The following is a 10329-nucleotide window of genomic DNA, read 5'->3' as shown; positions in this document are numbered from 1 at the left end:
TGGTTTGTAATAAATAATGACTGTGATATTCGACTATTATGCCTCGCAACAACATTATCCTGGGATTGCGATGAATGACATAATAGGCATCTGGACTTAAAAATCCGGGTGTTGACACTGGGCCTCCCCTCTGGTCCCTCTCCGGTGTTCTGGAAACTTCGTGGAAATATAAGATCGTGGGCCTTGATTTCGTCCAATTCCGAGAATATTTCCTGTGTAAGATTTCTGAAACCAAAAACAGCAGAAAACGGAGCGGCACTTCGGCATCTTGTTAATAGGTTAGTTCCGGAAAATGCATAATAATGACATAAAGTGTGTATAAAACATGTGAGTATCATCATAAAAGTAGCATGGAACATAAGAAATTATAGATACGTTTGAGACGTATCAAGCATCCCCAAGCTTAGTTCCTACTCGCCCTCGAGTAGGTAAACGATAACAAAGATAATTTCTTAAGTGACATGCTATCATAATCTTGATCAATACTATTGTAAAGCATATGAGATGAATGCAGCGATTCAAAGCAATGGTAAAGACAATGAGTAAACAACTGAACCATATAACAAAGACTTTTGATGAATAGTACTTTCAAGACAAGCATCAATAACTCTTGCATAAGAGTTAACTCATAAAGCAATAGATTCAAAGTAAAAGGCATTGAAGCAACACAAAGGATGATTTAAGTTTCAGCAATTTCTTTCAACTTGTAACATGTATATCTCATGGATAATTGTCAACACAAAGTAATATAACAAGTGCAATAGGTAAACATGTAGGAATCAATGCACACAGTTCACACGAGTGTTTGCTTCTAAGATAGAAAGAAGTAGGTAAACTGACTCAATAATAAAGTAGAAGATTGGCCCTTCGCAGAGGGAAGCATGGATTACTATATTTGTGCTAGAGCTTTTCATTTTGAAAACAAGAAACAATTTTGTCAACGGTAGTAATAAATCATATGTGTTATGTATAAGATATCCTATAAGTTGCAAGCCTCATGCATAGATTACCAATAGTGCTCGCACCTTGTCCTAATTAGTTTGGATTAACATGATTATCATTGCATAGCATATGTTTCAACCAAGTGTCACAAAGGGGTACCTCTATGCCGCCTGTACAAAGGTCTAATTAAGGAGAAAGTTCGCATTGGATTTCTCGCTTTTGATTATTCTCAACTTAGACATCCATACCGGGACAACATAGACAACAGATAATGGACTCCTCTTTAATGCATAAGAATTCAACAACAAATAATATTCTCATAAGAGATTGAGGATTGGTGTCCAAACTGAAACTTCCACCATGGATCATGGCTTTAGTTAGCGGCCCAATGTTCTTCTCTAACAATATGCATACTCAAACCATTTGATCATGAAAATCGCCCTTACTTCAGACAAGGCGAACATGCATAGCAACTCACATGATATTCAACAAAGGTAATAGTTGGTGGCGTCCCCAGAAGCATGGTTACCGCTCAACAAGCAACTTATTAAGAAATAAGATACATAGCTACATATTCTTCACCACAATAGTTTTTAAGGCTATTTTCCCATGAGCTATATATTGCAAAGACAAAGAATAGAATTTTAAAGGTAGCACTCAAGTAATTTACTTTGGAATGGCAGAGAAATACCATTTAGTAGGTAGGTATGGTGGACACAAATGGCATAGTTTTTGGCTCAAGGATTTGGATGCACGAGAAGAATTCCTCCCAATACAAGGCTAGGCTAGAAAGGTTGTTTGAAGCAAACTCAAGTATAAAACGGTGCAGCAAAGCTTACATATGAACATATTGCAAGCATTATAAGACTTTACATCGTCTCCTTGTTGTTCAAACACCTTAACCAGAAAATATCTAGACTCTAGAGAAACTAATCATGCAAACCAAATTTTAACAAGCTCTAGGTAGTTCTTCATTAATAGGTGCATAGTACATGATGCAAGAGCTTAAACATGATCTATTTGAGCACAACAATTTCCAAGTATCAAATTATTCAAGACATTATACCATTTACCACATGCAGCATTTTCTGTTTCCAACCATATAACAATGAACGAAGTAGTTTCAACCTTCGCCATGAACATTAAAAGTAAAACGAAGAACACAAGTGTTCAAATGAAAAAGCGGAGCGTGTCTCTCTCCCACAAAAGCATGATGTGACCCAATTTTATTCAGAGAAAGAAAATAACAAAACGAAAATAAAAGCACACAGACGCTCCAAGTAAAGCACATAAGATGTGACGGAATAAAAATATAGTTTCACTAGAGGTGACCTGATAAGTTGTTGATGAAGAAGGGGATGCCTTGGGCATCCCCAAGCTTAGATGCTTGAGTCTCCTTAAAATATGCAGGGATGAACCACGGGGGCATCCCCAAGCTTAGACTTTTCACTCTTCTTGATCATATTATATCATCCTCCTCTATTGATCCTTGAAAACTTCCTTCACACCAAACTTCTCATAAACTTCATTAGAGAGGTTAGTACTCAAAAAAAATTTAATCCACTTTAGCCCTGTAGTGACACATTGCAAGAACTCAATAAAACATTAGCTACAGCTCTCCACGTCTAGAAAGCCTCACTTAAAATCCACAAGAGACAATGCAAAAAACAGAGACAGAATCTGTCAAAACAGAACAGCCAGTAAACACGAATTTTTAAGAGGTACTTCCGTTGCCCAAATCAGAAAACTCAAAACTAATGAAAGTTGCGTACATATCTAAGGATCACTCACGTAAATTGGCAGATTTTTCTGAGTTACCTACAGAGAATCCTACCCAAATTCGTGACAGCAAGAAATCTGTTTCTACGCAGAAATCCAAATCTAGCATCAACCTTCTATTAGAGACTTCACTTGGCACAACATTGCAATAAAATAAAGATAAGGAGAGGTTGCTACATTAGTAACAACTTCCAAAACACAAAAAAACAGTAGCAAAATAAAAGCATGGGTTATCTCCCAAGAAGTGCTTTCTTTATAGCTATTAAGATGGGCTCAGTATTTTTAATGATGCACTCCCAAGAAATAAGAGTTGAAGCAAAAGAGAGCATCAAGAAGAAAATTCAAAACAAATTTAAGCCTAACCCACTTCCTATAAAAAGGAATCTTGTAAATAAACAAGTTATGTAGGCATAATGCAACAAGCATAGGAAAACTAGACAAGCGCAACTTCAAGATTTTCAGCATATAGAGAGGTGTTTTAGTAACATGAAAACTTCTACAACCATATTTTCCTCTCTTATAATGATTTTCAGTAGCATCATGAACAAACTCAACAATATAACTATCAAATGAAACATTCTTATCATGAGTCTCATGCATAAAATAATTACTGCTCCCAACATAAGCATAGTCATTCTTATTAATTGTAGTGGGAGCAAATTCAACAAAGTAGCTATCATCAAATATAGGAGGCATATTGTAATCATAATTAAATTTATCCTCCATAGTAGGCGGCACCGGAAGACCACTATCATTATAATCATCATAAATAGGAGGCAAAGTATCATCAAAGAAAATTTTCTCCTCAATGCTTGGGGGACTAAAAATATCATGCTCATCAAAACCAGCTTCCCCAAGCTTAAATTCTTCCATAGCATTAGCAATAATAGTGTTCAAAGAGTTCATGCTAATACCATTGCTATTTTGCAAACAAAGTTCCATGGGTTTTTTAATTTTCGCATCAAACAATCCATGTCTTAACTCAGGAAATAGTTTAAAAAGCTCACAGTTGTTTTCCATTATGCCTTACTAGTGAAAAATAAAAACAAGAAACAAAAAGATGCAATTGCAGGATCTAAAGGAAATAGCTTCGAGCACTCACACACCGGCAACAAGACTAGGTGATAGCTGATACGTCTCCGACGTATCGATAATTTCTTATGTTCTATGCCATATTATTGATGATACCTACATGTTTTATGCACACTTTATGTCATATTCGTGCATTTTCTGGAACTAACCTATTAACAAGATGCCGAAGTGCCGGTTCTCGTTTTACTGCTGTTTTTGGTTTCGAAATCCTAGTAACGAAATATTCTCGGAATTGGACGAAACGAAGACCCAGGTTCCTATTTTCACCGGAAGCATCCAGAACACCGGGAAGGACCGGAGGGGGGCACTCGGGCCCCCGGACCATAGGCCGGCGCGGCCCGAGGCCCTGGCCGCGCCGCCATATGGTGTGGCCACCCCTTCGACCCTCCTGCGCCGCCTCATCGCCTATATAAAGCCTCCGTCGCGAAACCCCTGATGCGAAAAACCACGATACGGAAAACCTTCCGGAGCCGCCGCCATCGTGAAGCCAAGATCCGGGGACGGGAGTCTCGTTCCGGCACCCTGCCGGAGCGGGGAAGTGCCCGGAAGGCTTCTCCATCGACACCGCTGCCATCTCCACCGCCATCTTCATCACCGCTGCTGCTCCCATGAGGAGGGAGTAGTTCTCCATCGAGGCTCGGGGCTGTACCGGTAGCTATGTGGTTCATCTCTCTCCTATGTGCTTCAATACAATAATCTCATGAGCTGCCTTACATGATTGAGATTCATATGATGATGCTTGTAATCTAGATGTCACTATGCTAGTCAAGTGAGTTTTACTTATGTGATCTCCGGAGACTCCTTGTCCCACGTGTGTAAAGGTGACAGTGTGTGCACCGTGTGGGTCTCTTAGGCTATATTTCACGAGAATACTTATTCACTGTTGAATGGCATAGTGAGGTGCTTATTTATATCTCTTTATGATTGCAATGTGTTTGTATCACAATTTATCTATGTGCTACTCTAGCAATGTTATTAAAGTAGTTTTATTCCTCCTGCACGTGTGCAAAGGTGACGATGTGTGCACCGTGTTAGTACTTGGTTTATGCTATGATCATGATCTCTTGTAGATTGCGAAGTTAACTATTGCTATGATAATATTGATGTGATCTATTCCTCCTACATATGCTTGAAGGTGACAGTGTGCATGCTATGTTAGTACTTGGTTTAGTCTTTTGATCTATCTTACACTAAAGGTTACTAAAATATGAGCATTATTGTGGAGCTTGTTAACTCCGGCATTGAGGGTTCGTGTAATCCTACGCAATGTGTTCATCATCCAACAAGAGTGTAGAGTATGCATTTATCTATTCTGTTATGTGATCAATGTTGAGAGTGCCCACTAGTGAAAGTCTAATCCCTAGGCCTTGTTCCTAAATACTGCTATCGCTGCTTGTTTACTGTTTTTTTGCGTTACTACTTGCTGCGTTACTACTGCTTGTTTCTTGTCCTGGGCAAAGCACTTTTACTGGTGCCGTTGCTACTACTTATTCATACCACCTGTATTTCACTATCTCTTCGCCGAACTAGTGCACCTATTAGGTGTGTTGGGGACACAAGAGACTTCTTGCTTTGTGGTTGCGGGGTTGCATGAGAGGGATATCTTTGACCTCTTCCTCCACGAGTTCGATAAACCTTGGGTGATCCACTTAAGGGAAACTTGCTGCTGTTCTACAAACCTCTCGCTCTTGGAGGCCCAACACTGTCTACAAGAATAGAAGCTCCCGTAGACATCAAGCACTTTTCTGGCGCCGTTGCCGGGGAGGAAAGGTAAAAGACACTCATACTCCGGTTCCAGGTAACAGTACTTTTCTGGCGCCATTGTGTGAGTGCTCGAAGCTATTTCCTTTAGATCCTGCAATTGCATCTTTTTGTTTCTTGTTTTTATTTTCACTAGTTAGGCATAATGGAAAACAACAAAAAAATTAGTGAGCTTTTTAATCTTTTTCCTGATTTAGAATTGTTTGGTGCAAACATTAAAAAACCAATGGAACCTTATTCGCATGCTAGTAGCGATGTTATTAGTATGAATGCAATTACTGCTAATGCTATGGAGAAGTCTAAGCTTGGGGAAGCTAGTTTTTGTGATCTTTTTAGCTTCCCATCTTCAGGTGAGAAAATTTGCTCTGATAACACTTTATCTCCCATATGCGATAACTCTAATGATGCTTGTGATATTTTAAATGCACCTACTAAAAGTATCCCATATAAAATACCTATGAAAATTATTGAACGTGTTATGGATAACCGCTATGAAGGGGATGGAACTGTGCATCCTGGAGATCATTTACTGTTTTTGCATGAATTATGCGGGTTATTCAAGTGTGCGAGCATCTCTATGGATGAAGTGAAGAAGAAATTATTCTCTATGTCGTTGTCCGGTAAAGCGGCGCATTGGCATAAAGCTTGCTAAAAGATGAGCATTCTCTTGATTGGAAGGATATTGTGCCTCTATTTTATTCTAAATTCTATCCTCCAAGTGAAATTCACAAAGACCGAAACCGAATATATAATTTCTGGCCTCATGATGGAGAGAGTATTGCCCAAGCATGGGAGAGATTGAAGTCTTTAATGCTCAAATGCCCCAATCATGAGCTTCCAGGTAATATCATCATTGATAATTTCTATGCAAGACTTTCTTTTCAAGATAAGACCTTGCTTGGATGCTACTTGTTCCGGATCATTCACGCGCAACAAAGAAGAGTTTAAAAGGGACCTTCTTGATCGGATTAAGGAGAACGCTGAAGATTGGGAGAACGACAAAGGTAAAGAGTCGGTATAAATTATGATTATGAATGCATTGAAGCTTTTATGGATACCGATAAATTTCGAAATATGAGTGCTACTTATGGTCTTGACTCTCAAGTTGCTGCAAATCTTTATAAAGCCTTTGCTTCTCACTTTGAATTGCCTAAAAAGAATTTTGATAAGTACCATGAACCTTTTAAAGAGGCTTGCATGAAGAATGAAATTGTTGATAATTATTGTAATGAGCATGCTCAAACTCCTAAGAATGTTATTTCCTATAAGCATGTTAATTTTTGTGGAATACATAGACCTTGTGGAATTAATCAAATCAAAGATGAATATTGTATCCATCATGCTAATGAAAAAACTAGAAAGTGGTTTAGGGCTCTAGATGATCTTGGTAAAGAAGTTTGTTCCCTCTATCCTTTTATTTGTGAAGTTTGCCATGAAGTGGGTCATTTTAATTTTCAATGCTCCTCCAATGATAATTTGAACCCAATGAGTGCTGCAAATTTGTATTGTGATGATGAAATTACTCCTAATCAGCATGATGAACTTACTTTATTTTTGGGGTGTGAAGAACTGTCGAGAAAAATCTCTTTGTTACATATGAGTGATCTTGATATTGATGATGTCCTTCATGAGTGTTTTTCTTATTGCATTGATAATAGCCATACAAATACTTACATACAAAATATTTTAGAAGATGACACCTTGCCAAAATATGATAGGACCGTTTGTGTGTTTTCAACTAATTAATGAAAAGGAGGGATCCTCCCAAGTTTTTTCTATTGTTTCTGAAAGTAAATCAGGTTATGCGGACAAGCCACCCTTCAAACCTCTTCCTCCTAAAGAAGGGAACGAGGAGAAGGAAGAGAAGAAGAAGAAGAAGGAGAATAAAAAGAAAGGGGTAACGGCGTATCCCCGCGTAAATGAGATAACACTAGGTAACCGTAAGTATGTTGCTCCTAATGATTATTGTGACAATGAATCTCAATACGATGATCTTCCTATGCCCTTTACATACATTAGCGATCATGATTTGAATGAGCATACTACTTTTGATATTACAAATCTCTGGGAAACTAATTCTGAAAATGATGATAATAATTGCCATAGTGTCAGTACTATCCATGCTTCCTCCCATAATGATATAGAAAGCTCTAAGCTTGGGGAAGAGGTGTTTGAAAATCCTTTAGCTACTGGTCATTATGTTCTTGATACATGTCCTTCTAATAACAATGATGGTGTGGACACGAGATAAACCGATTGTGAAAGATAACTATTCTATTTCCTATAATGACAACTGTGCCCCCGATCTCCGATGATTATTATAAAGAATGCTATGATATAGGTTCTAACTATCCTTATGAAACTTGTCATAGTCATGATTGGATTACTAAAAACAATTCCCTTAATATGCAATTTGTTTACCATGTTCAAATTCTTGATAATAATCTTACTCCAATTACTATTAATGAGAATAACTCCTCTTATGCCAAATTTAATGATACTTCTATGCACATGAACCATGATAAGAATGTTTTAAGTGATGGGTATATTGTGGATTTCATCAATGATGCTACTGAAAGTTATTATGAGAGAGGGAAATATGGTTATATGCATTTCAATAATATTAAGTTTCCCCTCTTTATGTTGAGAATCTTGAAGCTACTTTTGTTTTATCCTCTTATGATTGTCACTTTGTTCTTCATGAATTCATTTGTGTACAAGATGCCTCTGCATAGGAAGCATGTTAGACTTAAATGTGTTTTGAATTTGCCTCTTGATGCTCTCTTTTGCTTCAAATACTATTTCTTGCAAGTGCATCATTAAAGCTGTCTGAGCCCATCTTAACGAGCTATAAAGAAAGAACTTCTTGGGAGATAACCCATGTGATATTTTGCTACAGTACTTTGTTTTATATTTGTGTCTTGGAAGTTGTTTACTACTGTAGCAACCTCTCCTTATCTTAGTTTTGTGTTTTGTTGTGCCAAGTAAAGTCTTTGATAGTAAAGTTCATACTAGATTTGGATTACTGCGCGAGTTACTGATTTCTTTGCTGTCACGAATCTGGGTCTACCTCCCTGTAGGTAGCTCAGAAAATTAAGCCAATTTACGTGCATGATCCTCAGATATGTACGCAACTTTCATTCAATTTTAGCATTTTCATTTGAGCAAGTATGGTGGCCTAATAAAATCCATCTTTACGGACTGTTCTGTTTTGACAGATTCTGCCTTTTATTTCGCATTGCCTCTTTTGCTATGTTGGATGAATTTCTTTGATCCATTAATGTCCAGTAGCTTTATGCAATGTCCAGAAGTGTTAAGAATGATTGTGTCACCTCTGAACATGTTAATTTTTATTGTCCACTAACCCTCTAATGAGTTGTTTCGAGTTTGGTGTGGAGGAAGTTTTCAAGGGTCAAGAGAGGAGGATGATACAATATGATCAAGGAGAGTGAAAGCTCTAAGCTTGGGGATGCCCCGGTGGTTCATCCCTGCATATTTCAAGAAGACTCAAGCATCTAAGCTTGGGGATGCCCAAGGCATCCCCTTCTTCATCGACAAATTATCGGGTTTCTTCTCTTGAAACTATATTTTTATTCGGTCACATCTTATGTACTTTACTTGGAGCGTCTGTATGTTTCTTGTTTTTGTTTTTGTTTGAATAAATACTTGTGTGGGAGAGAGACACGCTCCGCTGGTTCGTATGAACACATGTGTTCTTAGCTTTTAATTTTCTTGGCGAAGGATGAAACTGCTTCGTTAATTGTTATATGGTTGGAAACGGAAAATGCTACATGTAGTAACTGGTATGATGTCTTGAATAACTTGATACTTGGCAACTGTAGTGCTCATGTTTAAGCTCTTGCATCATATACCTTGCACCTATTAGTGAATAAATACATAGAGCTTGTTAAAATTTGGTTTGCATGAGTGGTTTCTCTAGAGTCTAGATAACATCTAGTATTGAGTTTTGAACAACAAGGAAGACGGTATGGAGTCTTATAATGTTTACCATATGTCTTTTATGTGAGTTTTGTCTGTACCGTTCATCCTTGTGTTTGTTTCAAATAACCTTGCTAGCCTAAACCTTGTATCGAGAGGGAATACTTCTCATGCATCCAAAATACTTGAGCCAACCACTATGCCATTTGTGTCCACCATACCTACCTACTACATGGTATTTATCCGCCATTCCAAAGTAAATTGCTTGAGTGCTACCTTTAAAATTCCATCATTCACCTTTGCAATATATAGCTCATGGGACAAATAGCTTAAAAACTATTGTGGTATTGAATATGTACTTATGCACTTTATCTCTTATTAAGTTGCTTGTTGTGCGATAACCATGCTTCAGGGACGCCATCAACTATTCTTTGTTGAATATCATGTGAGTTGCTATGCATGTCCGTCTTGTCTGAAGTAAGAGAGATCTACCACCTTTATGGTTGGAGCATGCATATTGTTAGAGAAGAGCATTGGGCCGCTAACTAAAGCCATGATTCAGGGTGGAAGTTTCAGTTTTGGACATATATCCTCAATCTCATATGAGAATAATAATTGTTGCCACATGCTTATGCATTAAAGAGGAGTCCATTATCTGTTGTCAATGTTGTCCCGGTATGGATGTCTAAGTTGAGAATAATCAAAAGCGAGAAATCCAAAATGCGAGCTTTCTCCTTAGACCTTTGTACGAGGCGGCATGGAGGTACCCCATTGTGACACTTGGTTAAAACATGTGCATTGCAAAGATCCGGTAGT

Source organism: Lolium rigidum, chromosome 3 (assembly GCF_022539505.1).
Source record: "Lolium rigidum isolate FL_2022 chromosome 3, APGP_CSIRO_Lrig_0.1, whole genome shotgun sequence".
NCBI classification, from domain to species: domain Eukaryota; kingdom Viridiplantae; phylum Streptophyta; class Magnoliopsida; order Poales; family Poaceae; genus Lolium; species Lolium rigidum.
Note: the sequence above shows the minus strand (reverse complement) of the source record.